General features: G+C 39.0%; 1 long non-coding RNA gene across 1 annotated transcript; it reads left to right on the top strand.

Annotated features, from left to right (window-relative positions):
* The first annotated feature begins 6,754 nt into the window (after nt 1-6,754).
* Nucleotides 6,755-12,671, top strand: LOC308394273. The gene is made up of 6 exons (XR_013971153.1): nt 6,755-6,932; nt 7,183-7,291; nt 7,397-7,516; nt 7,659-7,820; nt 11,680-11,786; nt 12,520-12,671. It is a non-coding gene; the product is annotated as an uncharacterized lncRNA (long non-coding RNA).
* Nucleotides 12,672-12,984: the final 313 nt, after the last annotated feature.

The raw sequence follows: 12,984 nt of genomic DNA, 5'->3' as shown, positions 1-12,984 counted from the left end.
GACCTTGAGTTCTATAAGATAAAGCCATAAACATGTTTGTCTGAGTCTTCTATCAAAAGTTACAGCTATTTATATGAAGTTGTACAAAAACGCTTTCTTTCGCCAAGACAGTGTGTTTCTCACTGTTACATGCATTTGAATGGGGAACTCGCCTGAAACAAAGTATAGGTTTTCATTATGTGAATAACTTGGAAATCTTAGCTCAAACAGCTGCAAAACCTGTTTTCCCAGCACGGGGACCTTGAGTTCTATAAGTTAAAGCCATAAACATGTGTATCCGAGTCTTCTATCAAAAGTTACAGCTATTTATATGAAGTTGTACAAAAACGCTTTCTTTCGCCAAGACAGTGCGTTTCTCACTGTTACATGCATTTGAATGGGGAACGAGACCAAAACAAAGTATAGATTTTCATTATGTGAATAACTTGGAAATCTTAGCTCAAACGGCTGCAAAACCTGTTTTCCCAGTACGGGGACCTTGAGTTCTATAAGATAAAGCCATAAACATGTTTGTCTGAGTCTTCTATCAAAAGTTACAGCTATTTATATGAAGTTGTACAAAAACGCTTTCTTTCGCCAAGACAGTGTGTTTCTCACTGTTACATGCATTTGAATGGGGAACTCGCCTGAAACAAAGTATAGGTTTTCATTATGTGAATAACTTGGAAATCTTAGCTCAAACAGCTGCAAAACCTGTTTTCCCAGCACGGGGACCTTGAGTTCTATAAGTTAAAGCCATAAACATGTGTATCCGAGTCTTCTATCAAAAGTTACAGCTATTTATATGAAGTTGTACAAAAACGCTTTCTTTCGCCAAGACAGTGCGTTTCTCACTGTTACATGCATTTGAATGGGGAACGAGACCAAAACAAAGTATAGATTTTCATTATGTGAATAACTTGGAAATCTTAGCTCAAACGGCTGCAAAACCTGTTTTCCCAGTACGGGGACCTTGAGTTCTATAAGATAAAGCCATAAACATTTTTGTCTGAGTCTTCTATCAAAAGTTACAGCGATTTATATGAAGTTGTACAAAAACGCTTTCTTTCGCCAAGACAGTGCGTTTCTCACTGTTACATGCATTTGAATGGGGAACTCGCCTGAAACAAAGTATAGGTTTTCATTATGTGAATAACTTGGAAATCTTAGCTCAAACAGCTGCAAAACCTGTTTTCCCAGCACGGGGACCTTGAGTTCTATAAGTTAAAGCCATAAACATGTGTATCCGAGTCTTCTATCAAAAGTTACAGCTATTTATATGAAGTTGTACAAAAACGCTTTCTTTCGCCAAGACAGTGCGTTTCTCACTGTTACATGCATTTGAATGGGGAACGAGACCAAAACAAAGTATAGATTTTCATTATGTGAATAACTTGGAAATCTTAGCTCAAACGGCTGCAAAACCTGTTTTCCCAGTACGGGGACCTTGAGTTCTATAAGATAAAGCCATAAACATTTTTGTCTGAGTCTTCTATCAAAAGTTACAGCTATTTATATGAAGTTGTACAAAAACGCTTTCTTTCGCCAAGACAGTGCGTTTCTCACTGTTACATGCATTTGAATGGGGAACTCGACCGAAACAAAGTATAGGTTTTCATTATGTGAATAACTTGGAAATCTTAGCTCAAACGGCTGCAAAACCTGTTTTCCCAGCACGGGGACCTTGAGTTCTATAAGATAAAGCCATAAACATGTTTGTCTGAGTCTTCTATCAAAAGTTACAGCTATTTATATGAAGTTGTACAAAAACGCTTTCTTTCGCCAAGACAGTGCGTTTCTCACTGTTACATGCATTTGAATGGGGAACTCGCCTGAAACAAAGTATAGGTTTTCATTATGTGAATAATTTTAAAATCTTAGCTCAAACAGCTGCAAAACCTTTCTGCCCAGCACGGGGACCTTGAGTTCTATAAGATGAAGCCATAAACATGTTTGTCTGAGTCTTCTATCAAAAGTTACAGCTATTTATATGAAGTTGTACAAAAACGCTTTCTTTCACCAAGACAGTGCGTTTCTGACTATTACATGCATTTGAATGGGGAACGAGACCGAAACAAAGTATAGGTTTTCATTATGTGAATAACTTGGAAATCTTAGCTCAAACAGCTGCAAAACCTGTTTTTCCCAGCACGGGGACCTTGAGTTCTATAAGATAAAGCCATAAACATGTTTGTCTGAGTCTTCTATCAAAAGTTACACCGATTTATATGAAGTTGTGCAAAAAAGCTTTATTTCGCCAACACAGTGCGTTTCTGACGATTACATGCATTTGAATGGAGTTCTCGCCCGACACAAAGTATAGGTTTTCATGATGTGAATATCTTGAAAATCTTAGCTCAAACAGCTGCAAAACCTGTTTGCCCAGCACGGGGATATTGAATTGTATAAGATAAAGCCATAAATATGTATTTCTGAGTCTTCTATCAAAAACTACAGCTGTCTTCATGAAGTTGTACAAAAACGCTTTATTTCACCACGTTAGTGCGTTTCTCGCTATTACATGCATTTGAATGGAGTTCTCGCCCGACACAAAGTATAGGTTTTCATTATGTGAATAACTTGAAAATCTTAGCTCACACAGCTGCAAAACCTGTTTGCCCAGCACGGGGATATTGAATTCTATAAGATAAAGCCATGAATACGTATATCTGAATCTTCTATCAAAAGTTACAGCTGTCTTCATGAAGACCATTAAAAACGCTTTATTTCACCACGTTAGTGCGTTTCTTTCTATTACATGCATTTGAATGGAGTTCTCGCCCAAAACAAAGTATAGGTTTTCATTATGTGAATAACTTGAAAATCTTAGCTCAAACAGCTGCAAAACCTGTTTTCCCAGCACGGGGACCTTGAGTTCTATAAGATAAAGCCATAAACATGTTTGTCTGAGTCTTCTATCAAAAGTTACACCTATTTATATGAAGTTGTACAAAAACGCTTTCTTTCGCCAAGACAGTGCGTTTCTCACTGTTACATGCATTTGAATGGGGAACTTGACCGAAACAAAGTATAGGTTTTCATTATGTGAATAACTTGAAAATCTTAGCTCAAACAGCTGCAAAACCTGTTTGCTCAACACGGGGATATCGAACTTTATAAGATAAAGCCATAAATATGTGTATATGCGTCTTCTATCAAAACTTACAGCTGTCTTGAATGAAAGCATTATAGCAGCTTACCTCGATCATGTGGTAGAACAGACACATGGGCCACCTACGTGTCCTCCTACGGCAGGAGTAGTTGCCACAAACCTGCAAAACAAAAAGAAATGATCAGATGACATGAACAGATTTATACAGCCATAAGCAAGAGATTCTTCCTGCCTGTGGGCGTCAAACTGGACCCCCCCCCCCCCCCCCCCCCCCCCCCTCTCTCCTTACTGTAGCTATCAAAACTATCATAGTCTAAAACTATCATCTCATATCAAAACTATTATAATCACATTATCTGACTTTATCAGTTATAACAATGAGAAACGGTAAACAATTTGGCAAATAAATGACTTATAATTGTGCTTACCTGGTCCAGATGATCCACAGTCCCTTTGCATTTGTTATAATCCAGGATGATGTGGGGCTTTCTCTTCCCAGAGTCCTGGACTTGTAGCTCACGGTGCCTGGTGCTCAATAAGACAACCTTTTTTCTTTGCTTGGGGATGTAGGAAACCACAGCCTTGCCCCCCCCGACCTGGACGGGAGAGACAATCATCGAATCTTACTGCCCGATTAATTTGCTCAAATCTTTTTTTTTTTGACATGGTAGCAGGAAACAGAAGAGCCCTGTCTCCCCATTTCACAGGCTTGTTGTCGTTTCATGTTGAGACCTGTACAGGCTAGCCAGCATCACAAGCCCCATGTAAGCCTGCAACTCCTCATCTATGTCCTTCCAGTCTTTTACTGACCTGTTGCCCCTGCGGGTTGGTGAAATGCAGGATTAGCTGCATAATGTCCTCTGCAAAAAAAAGATGGAAAGTGCTCACAGGGCTGCTGATCCTATACGAACTGCATAATGGGTTGGTCCTGGGGTTAAAATGGGGGGAGGAAAAAATGGCAGGACCTCTTCGTGTGTGGGTTGCCACATGATTTCTCCATTTTTAGATCTCCACTGGCCATCCTCCAGTCTTGTCTCTTCCTCCTGCTCTTCTTCCTCCTTCTCCTTCTCCTTCTCCTCCTCCTCACATGAGCTGCAAAGCTCCTCGGTGCCTGGCAAAAATTCTTCTTCGCTGTCAGAAGTATCTCCACTGCTTGTGGAGAGTGCAAAACTGCAGCAACAGCCTCCTCTAAACTGAGTGCACGCTTCATTGTGTCTGTGCAGAAATGACCACTCAGACCAGGCTGCAAAGTATTCTCATAGACTTCAAAGGTGCACCTGAATAAACATGCTATACCATACATCCAATAAGAGAGAGGAGGCACACTCATGATCAAGAAAAAACATAAACGCACGCCTTTGATCTCCCCCCCTCTCTGTCTTTCTCTCTCTCTCTCACACACACGCACACATACATACACACACAATACCATTTTATGGTGGTTAGCTGTTTTATTGTCATGCATTTTACAAGGTAAGATAACCATGTCCTGCATTCAAAACCACTGAAAATGTCTATGGTGGTGCTGTGCCTAATATTGTGCTGGTGTATGCTGGGTAATGGCACAGCTAGCGACTGGGTGACTTTATTCACCCGCTTCGGCTGTTATCACTCCATACAATGGGCGTTATTAGCACAAATCAATCCCATAGATATGGACCATTTCCTGCTAGATTGTTCAGAAGGTTGTTATCATCCATCCAGATGGAGGATCACTAACAGGAGCGTGGGAAGACTCCAGAATCCACTCTGCAGCAGTGTTTACAGGTAATACCATTTAAACGGACAGCATTTATAGAATGACTATTAAAAATCAGCGAGTGTCAATAATGTTAATGTGGTTATGTTAGTAATACACCGAGTGCTAATATAACAGCTTTAAGATGCATTTGTAGATGTTATTACGTGTTTTACCGTCTTTATGGTGCTAGCTTAAAGTTACGGTGTAAACGTTAGCTTATATTGGAGTAAAGCTGTTACTGTTTAAACGATGTTAGCACAGAAATATTAGCTTCTGTCATGACTGACGAAGTTACTAGTTAATAAAGTTTCCAGTAAAGTGTTTAATCGCAGCCACAGACTGACAGCAAATATCTCGATTAGCTTCAGTGCATCTGTAATAAATATGTGCAAGTTTCAGTGCTTCGTTTAAACTGTATGATACTTATACTGACCCAGGGTCAGTGTAAAATACAATCCTAGCTGTGTGAACAAAGCCTGGCTCCTTTAATCCTGCATGAAAAACCTCAGGATGCAGGCTATTATTACTCTTTCCTGCTGGCACACCTGTCACACCTGAGAGTCAGCTAGAAACTTACAGTGACGTGGACATCATGCAAAGACTGCCAGACTCTGTAATACTGCAAATGATCAGTGACTCAAGTTAACACTAAACTTTAAACGGTACCTCTGTGTCTCTGTGTGCTGAACATTTAGGATTGAGTCAGGCTGCATCTGTGTTAGTCCTCTGACAGACTGGTGACCTGTCCAGGTGTGCTCTACCTATGACTACTGGGACAGGCTCTAGCTCCTGTAATAGAAATTTTATGTTATTCTCATTTAAAGCATTTAAGTGCTTATGCATATGCTTAGTTGTGACACTGTTATAGACTGTTCAATGAAAGTTTCTAAAACTAGATGAACTTACTTCAGCAGTTTGAGAAAACAACTCCCTTTACAGGTGCTGATAACGTCAAGGGCACAAAACAGCATAACCATTGATCCGTTAGGTTTCATAGCGAGACACGTGAAGTGGCAGAGCTGACATGACTGAACTGTGATGTTTGATGTGTGTTTGCTCTCCTGTGCACAGTAATAAATAGCATGATCACAGCTCTTTCTGTGTTGCAGACTTTATTAAAAAAATTCCATGACATCTACTATAACTGAACCAACCTGGTGCTCTTCATTTATGGAGGCTGTTGAGTCTGAATGTTGGATGTTGTGTATCTCGTGTTCTCTGGGCTTTGTTGTCCTCAGTCTTTTTGCAGGATCAGAAAACAAAACCGGGAGGCGCGTAAATGTTTCTTCTCCATGATGTTTCTTCAAATGTTTCTTCTGGATGATGATATGACCGTGACACGGGATGCCACCTTTGGTCTTGTGACGAAGCAAAGCTCAGGAAGAAGTGGGATTAAATGGTACCCACATGTTGAGAAGGATGTACAGGGCACCTGCAGCCAAATCCAAGCTTCAGCTTAGTTGTAGTTGCAGAATGCTATAGGACTGAGACATCTAAGGCATCAAATGTTTGATTAAACGGATGAAAAAGAGAAGTTTTTTCCCTATAATTATCACTTCTTAAAATCTGTAGCAACTTCAAGTCTGTCAGCATGCTGAGCATGCTCAGAATGTGACAATATATTTTTGTTCAATATTTAATTTCTTTCAGTTGCAATTGTTAAATGAAAAAATATATATTCTTATAATTTAGCAAACGAATTTATCAAAAAAAAAAAATACATATATCTGTATTAGTTTTAGTAAATTAATTTGACACCTGTATTGAAAATACCATATTGTATTCATACAGAATCAGTATGGTATCATTGTTTGTCTGTTCACTGATTGTTGAAGCTAAGAGCTACTTTGATCTGTTTAGATCTAAAGTATCCAAAGTTGAGTTCTAATGTTTCTTCACCCCTGTGTGTGTGATATGTGATTTCCTACATGCTGGCAGAGCAGAGCAGCAGTTTGTGCTCACAGATGGTGACGGTGTGGAGAGACGGTGGTATTTCCTCAGAAGAACCAGCAGAGTCACAAAGGACACCAGTCCATCTCACCACCTTGACTTGCTGACTGATGTTCGTCTGCACTGCACAGAGGAAATCAACTGACCGAGGTTTGTCCAGTGACGTGTTATGAAATGTATATTTGTTTTATGCTTACAGATATGTTTTTCTTGACAGGCTCTGCAGAGGTTAGACAAAGCAGAGAAAACATGTGCTTTACATTTTACTGTGATTTATTGAGATATTTGTTGCCTGATGTTCAGCAGGAATGGAGAAATAGAATCAAAGGGAGATGTTTTTCCTGTTTTTGTAATGATGTAAGTAAATCTTCAATATTATTTATTTGCTTGGTTATATTAGGAGCGTTTCTGAGTGAGGGGGAGAGGAGTCATCATCCAGGTAAAGTGACGTGGATCAGTGGATACACTTGTCTCCCCTTTAAAGGAGACGATCCAAGTCATCCTTAAATGTTAGCGCTTTCAAATACACAAACATTTTTAAAGGACAAAAATGAACATCCAACTTTGACTGTAATACAAAATAAATCTTTGCATGTGTGTTTTCAAACTCTCAGATGGGCAGTATATCAGTCTTGGACTGTCTAACCTGCCGGAGCAGCACTGAATGACCACCGCACGAGCATGTTCCTGCAACATTCAGCATCTGATCCTTCATCTGTGTGCTTCTGCTTTTGGTAAGTAGAGTTACCCAACTCCAGTAACTCTAAACACATGCCATCCATTTCTAACGGCCTGGTTACTTCCTGTCAGTTACTTTAGAAACCATGTGGTCACCTGACCTAACACTGTTTCTTCTTCTTCCCCTTAATGTTGAAGTGTCAAATGTCAAACAGCTGGAGAGGAAACTACACCAGTGTACTGGGATGTTTCAGCAACACGTGCCAGATGCTGTTCCTTCATGGTGACATCACCAGAGACAGTCCCGCCCACCTCAGGACCCATTGATTATGATGATCTGATCCATCAAACCCCCAGCAGGTGAACTTTATTCATGACATAACACCGCAACAATGTAAAAAATTAAACAGCAACAGTCTAAATGTAAAGTGCATTCTAAAGTCCTCTTCAATAAATTGTATGCAAAGAGTCATTCAGGTCACTACAGAACCCAGAGTCTTCATCATTAAATCTCTGGTTGCGTCATTTTTTCTATCCTATATCAGATATTTTAAAGGTTAGCTTAGGTAAAGTTCCATTCTCATGGTGAGGCAAAGTGCTTTATGTGTGTGTGTGTGCGTGTCATGAACGGCTATAAAAGGCCTATAATTAAAGAACAAAGCGGGGTTTGAGTTCGAGTTGCGGCAGACTGTCACTACTTGTAAATGGAACGCAGCCTTCCTACGGCGGACAGCTAATAACAGGAATCGGACGCGGTCCAGCCAAGTCCACAGCAACCACCATAGCAACCGCCTAGCATGACCTTAAAAACATATTCTGTCTTCATAACTATCAAAATCGTGAAATGATTTGCAAAGTGTGAAAGTGTTACAGCTGCAGAGAGCTATGGCGGTATCTATGGAAGCTGTTTACATAGCTAATAATATACGATGTAACCATGGAGACAGTCAGTCACTTGAGCTAGCGGTGCATGTTTACTACAGTGAATAAGGTGATTGAGTGCACAGCGTCCACACTCTGCAGGGGGTAAAGACATTACTTCAATATTGTTTTATATTGATATATATTAGCCTTCTGTTGACCATCACCTCAGGTTCACCATTACAGTTTCAGATTACAGATGCACACTGTCTAAACACATTCAAAAACTCATGTCTCAGAAATAAGCACAGCTGTTCATGTTTGTCATTAGAGTTTTATTTGTAAGAAAATTATGAACTTCATATTGTGCATTAAATAAAAGAACATTTCACAACTCTGAGTCAACAGAAACAGGTAACAGAAATGTCTCTAATGTGTACAGTGTAGTGTAAGCATTAAAAGATCATAAAGGAAAAACTAACATTTATGTGAAACTAATTGTAATAAAAAATGAGCAGGTGCTTTATAGATTTAAAAGAAAGAATCTGAAAACAACACTTTTTTGGTCTAAGTGATCAAAGTAGAAAACAGAACTGATGTTCAAGAACAAACCGTAGCTGCACTAATATTACACATCTCGATCGTTGTACTGAACAGACATGTTGCTTTTAAAACCACATGCAGTGTGTGACCATGACTGTTCACTGAGACCATGAACGCCACTTCGCTGAAGCATTCTTCTTCTTCTTCTTGCCATTAAATTGGAAGCAGAAGCAGCACGAGCTGATTTGATCTACTGAAAGGAAAAAGCAGAACATCTGAGTTGAAACCAGTCAGCTGAAATCATTAAGACAGGAACAAATTCAATGCAGTGTCTCAAGTGGCTTAGCCTGTTACAACTGTTGATACAAGCTAAATACGGTTAACACACAGTGTCAGGGAGCTCCAGTGTGGGAACTAGTGGCTTTAGGTTTGTAGTCATTTAACTTTCATCCATTCATTCATTTAATTCAGGAGGAAGAAATGCCAGGTTGGTGCAGGCTGGTTACATGCATTTGGTCCCATGCTGTCTTTAATTAAATGACTTGGTTCATTTTATGGCTGGGCTGTATGTGGGGTTATATCATGTTATTTGGGCAGGAGTACCTGTCCCCTGTTAGACTTAGAAAGTTTCTCCATAAGTAGAGTTTCTAACTCTTCTAGCACATCTGTGGCTGACAGCTTTTTGGTGGCTCTTTTTACCCCACACTGGTTGTGAGTGTGTAAATAGCCCCACTAGTTATTTTGGGTTGCAGTTAACTAGGGAGGAAGGGCTGGGTATGCCATGATTAGGTGAATAACAATTATATGTGATACATAAATTTCACAATGCATGCATATATCTCTATCAATTAAACCTGGCCTGAGGGCTGCCATTTTTTACATTCAGTTATTTCTCTTAGAAATGTTGGAACTAAATAATGAATGTGTTACAGTTAAAGTGAAACACTGGTCAGTGTAAATGGCTCATTGGGACACAGAAACCTTTAAATTAAACCTGATATCTAGTGTCAAACAATATCAAAGCTGTAAAAGATGTTTACATTCAGAATTTATAAAACTATGATTGTAAATAAATTCAAACAAGTGAGCTTTTCTCTTTGTGCTGAATATCAACACTGTGGTTTCTTAGACTGTAAGCTTTACTTTAGTGCAACCAGTTGCAGAAGCTGCCACTCCAAATGTCTTTTGATAACAAGAAAAAAATACCTTTTCAGTACACGGCCTGAAGTTCTTCTCCGAAATCTTCTGCAATCGGCTTTGTCTGCTGGTTTGAAGACAATAAACCACAAAAAAGATGATTTAGTCACTTTGTCTGTGTCATGCAGCTCGAATGTGTCGTGTAACGATGTTGAATAGCCGTCGTTATCCCTCTGCTTTGAGCCTTTTATCAAAAGTTACAGCTAACTTCATGAAGTTGTACAAAAAGGCTTCATTTCGCCGAGACAGTGCGTTTCTGACTATTACATGCATTTGAATGGAGTTCTTGCACGAAACAAAGTATAAGTTTTCATTATGTGAATAACTTGTATTTTACACTGACCCTGGGTCAGTATCAACTTCATGAAGACAGCTGTAACTTTTGATAGAGGACTCACACACACACATATTTATGGCTTTGCCTTATAGAATTCAGCATCTCCGTGCTGAGGAAATAGGTTTTGCAGCTGTTTGAGCTAAGATTTTCAAGTTATTCACAAATTGAAAACCTATACTTTGTGTCGGGCGAGAACTCCATTCAAATGCATGTAATAGCGTGAAACGCACTAACGTGGTGAAATAAAGCGTTTTTCCATAAACTTCATAAAGACAGCTGTAAATTTTGAGAGAAGACTCACACACACATTGGGGGGATATTGAAGTCTATAAGATAAAGCCATGAATATGTTTGTCTGAGTCTTCTATCAAAAGTTACAGCAAGCTCTATGAAGTTGATGAGAAACGCGTTTCTCACTGTTACATGCATTTGAATTTAGTTCTTGCCCGACACAAAGTATAGGTTTTAATTTGTGAATAACTTGAAAATCTTAGCTCAAACAGCTGCAAAACCTATTTCCTGAGCACTGAGATGCTGAATTCTATAAGGCAAAGCCATAAATATGTGTGTGTGATTCTTCTATCAACAGTTACAGCTGTCTTCTTGAAGTTGATACTGACCCAGGGTCAGTGTAAAATACAATCCTAGCTGTGTGAACAAAGCTTGGCTCCTTTAATCCTGCATGACAAACCTCAGGATGCAGGTTATTATTACTCTTTCCTGCTGGCACACCTGAGAGTCAGCTAGAAACTTACAGTGATGTGGACATCATGCAAAGACTGCCAGACTCTGTAATACTGTGAATGATCAGTGACTCAAGTTAACACTAAACTTTAAACAGTACCTCTGTGTCTCTGTGTGCTGAACATTTAGGATTGAGTCTGCATTGACTTTATTTATTGAGACTTTAATGTGCTAAAAGCAGGTTGAAGACAGCTCAGAAACATTTGAAGATTAAAATTTAGCATTATGGCTGCTGGTGGTTTGTAAAGCCTATACTCAGCTGTAGTTTTTGTTACTAATTTATGTTTGTTGTTGTTTAACACAGATTTCAGAAGAGCAAATATGCTTAATAGTTTAACTAGATTTCATTTGTCAGTGTGGGACTGCTGAGTCACCTGAAGAACTCATTTCATTCATTCTCCACATGATGTTCATATACAGAAATGTTTCACAGGAACTGGTTCCTCCCAAACTGTGAACTAGTGTGTTTCCATAGATTATCTCTGTATGAATGTACTTTTAAATGAAGGCAAGTGTTTGTCCTTTTTTGTTCCTCAGTTACAGTACGTGATATCTTGATATCAGGCGGTCAACACTGGGGGAAGACAAGAAGCAGACGTACTTCCAAGAGGGAGCTGCAGTGAGGACACAGCCAGGTCACTGAGGTCAGAGGTCAGAATCTGAAACAGCTCAGGTTTATATTTTAGGGGTTATAAAAAATCAAAATGTATTTATGAAGAAACCTTTAAATAATAGTCATAATTATGATTATTATAAGAAATATCAAACATTTAAGTGGATTTTCTGTTACACATATTGTATTAGCCCTGCAATAAACTGGCAGCCTGTCTTTGTCCTGTATCAGCTGGGATAGGCTTCATCCTCCCGCAACCCTGAATTGGATACGTTGTATTCCAATTATGTAATCTGATCATTTACAAACTCAAGGTATCTAATCAAAATGTAAGTAATAATTATAAAATGGGAAAGCAGAAATAAGTGTGACATAAATGTAAATGTGTTAGCTGACATAGAGGACAGCTACATGTAGTCTGAAAAACCTTTGTTGTCAAGTTTGCAGGTATATCAGCACGAGACATTCTTACATAGAAGAGTCTGTTAAAGTCTCTAACTCAGCGAAGCATTATTGGTCCCGTCTGTTTGGATAAATATAGTAAGTTGATGTTTGTCCATTTATTGACACATTTTCTTAAGTGCTTATCCAGTTCAGGATCACAGTGGAGCTGCAGCTGGATATGTTCATTAAATAAACCTTACAAAAGTTAACAATAAACCTGCATCCATGTACGTTGTTGTCCACAGGATAAGAAAATCAAACTGGAACACTGTGGAACATGTTAATAAATGTTTGTGTGTTTATGCCTGTGTCTTTCACAGGAGGCGCTGGAAGGTTTCCCTAATAGTTCCTGGTGAATCAAAGCAGAACCATAAAGGTTGCTGGATTGCATGATGGCCTTACCCCTGAGCAGTCATCCTGTTAAAGGAGGAACCAGTTAGAAGCTGTTTTCAAAGTAGCTGAGCAGATTTCATCTCAAGTAAGCGATTAACTGTTTGTTCATCTGTTCTGCCACTTAAAGAGCATTTAAGGACGTCTTTTGAGTGTCCAGCTGAATTAATTCTACTGGCTCTCATGGTCATTTGTTATTATAGACATATTTTTCATGTTCATCCAGCTATTTAGTAAATTCTATCTATTTAGTAAAATCCGTCAGCTATAAAATGTAATATAAATATAAAAAATATCTAAATATCTCCTGCACTTTATATTTTAATGATGTAAGTCTGTTATCGTGTTACATTAGCATTCCTCACATATCAATGAGATGCTGTACAGTACAATCC

Source organism: Rhamphochromis sp. 'chilingali' (assembly GCF_963969265.1).
Source record: "Rhamphochromis sp. 'chilingali' genome assembly, chromosome: 3".
NCBI lineage: Eukaryota > Metazoa > Chordata > Actinopteri > Cichliformes > Cichlidae > Rhamphochromis > Rhamphochromis sp. 'chilingali'.
This window is presented reverse-complemented; position numbering and strand designations above follow the sequence as displayed.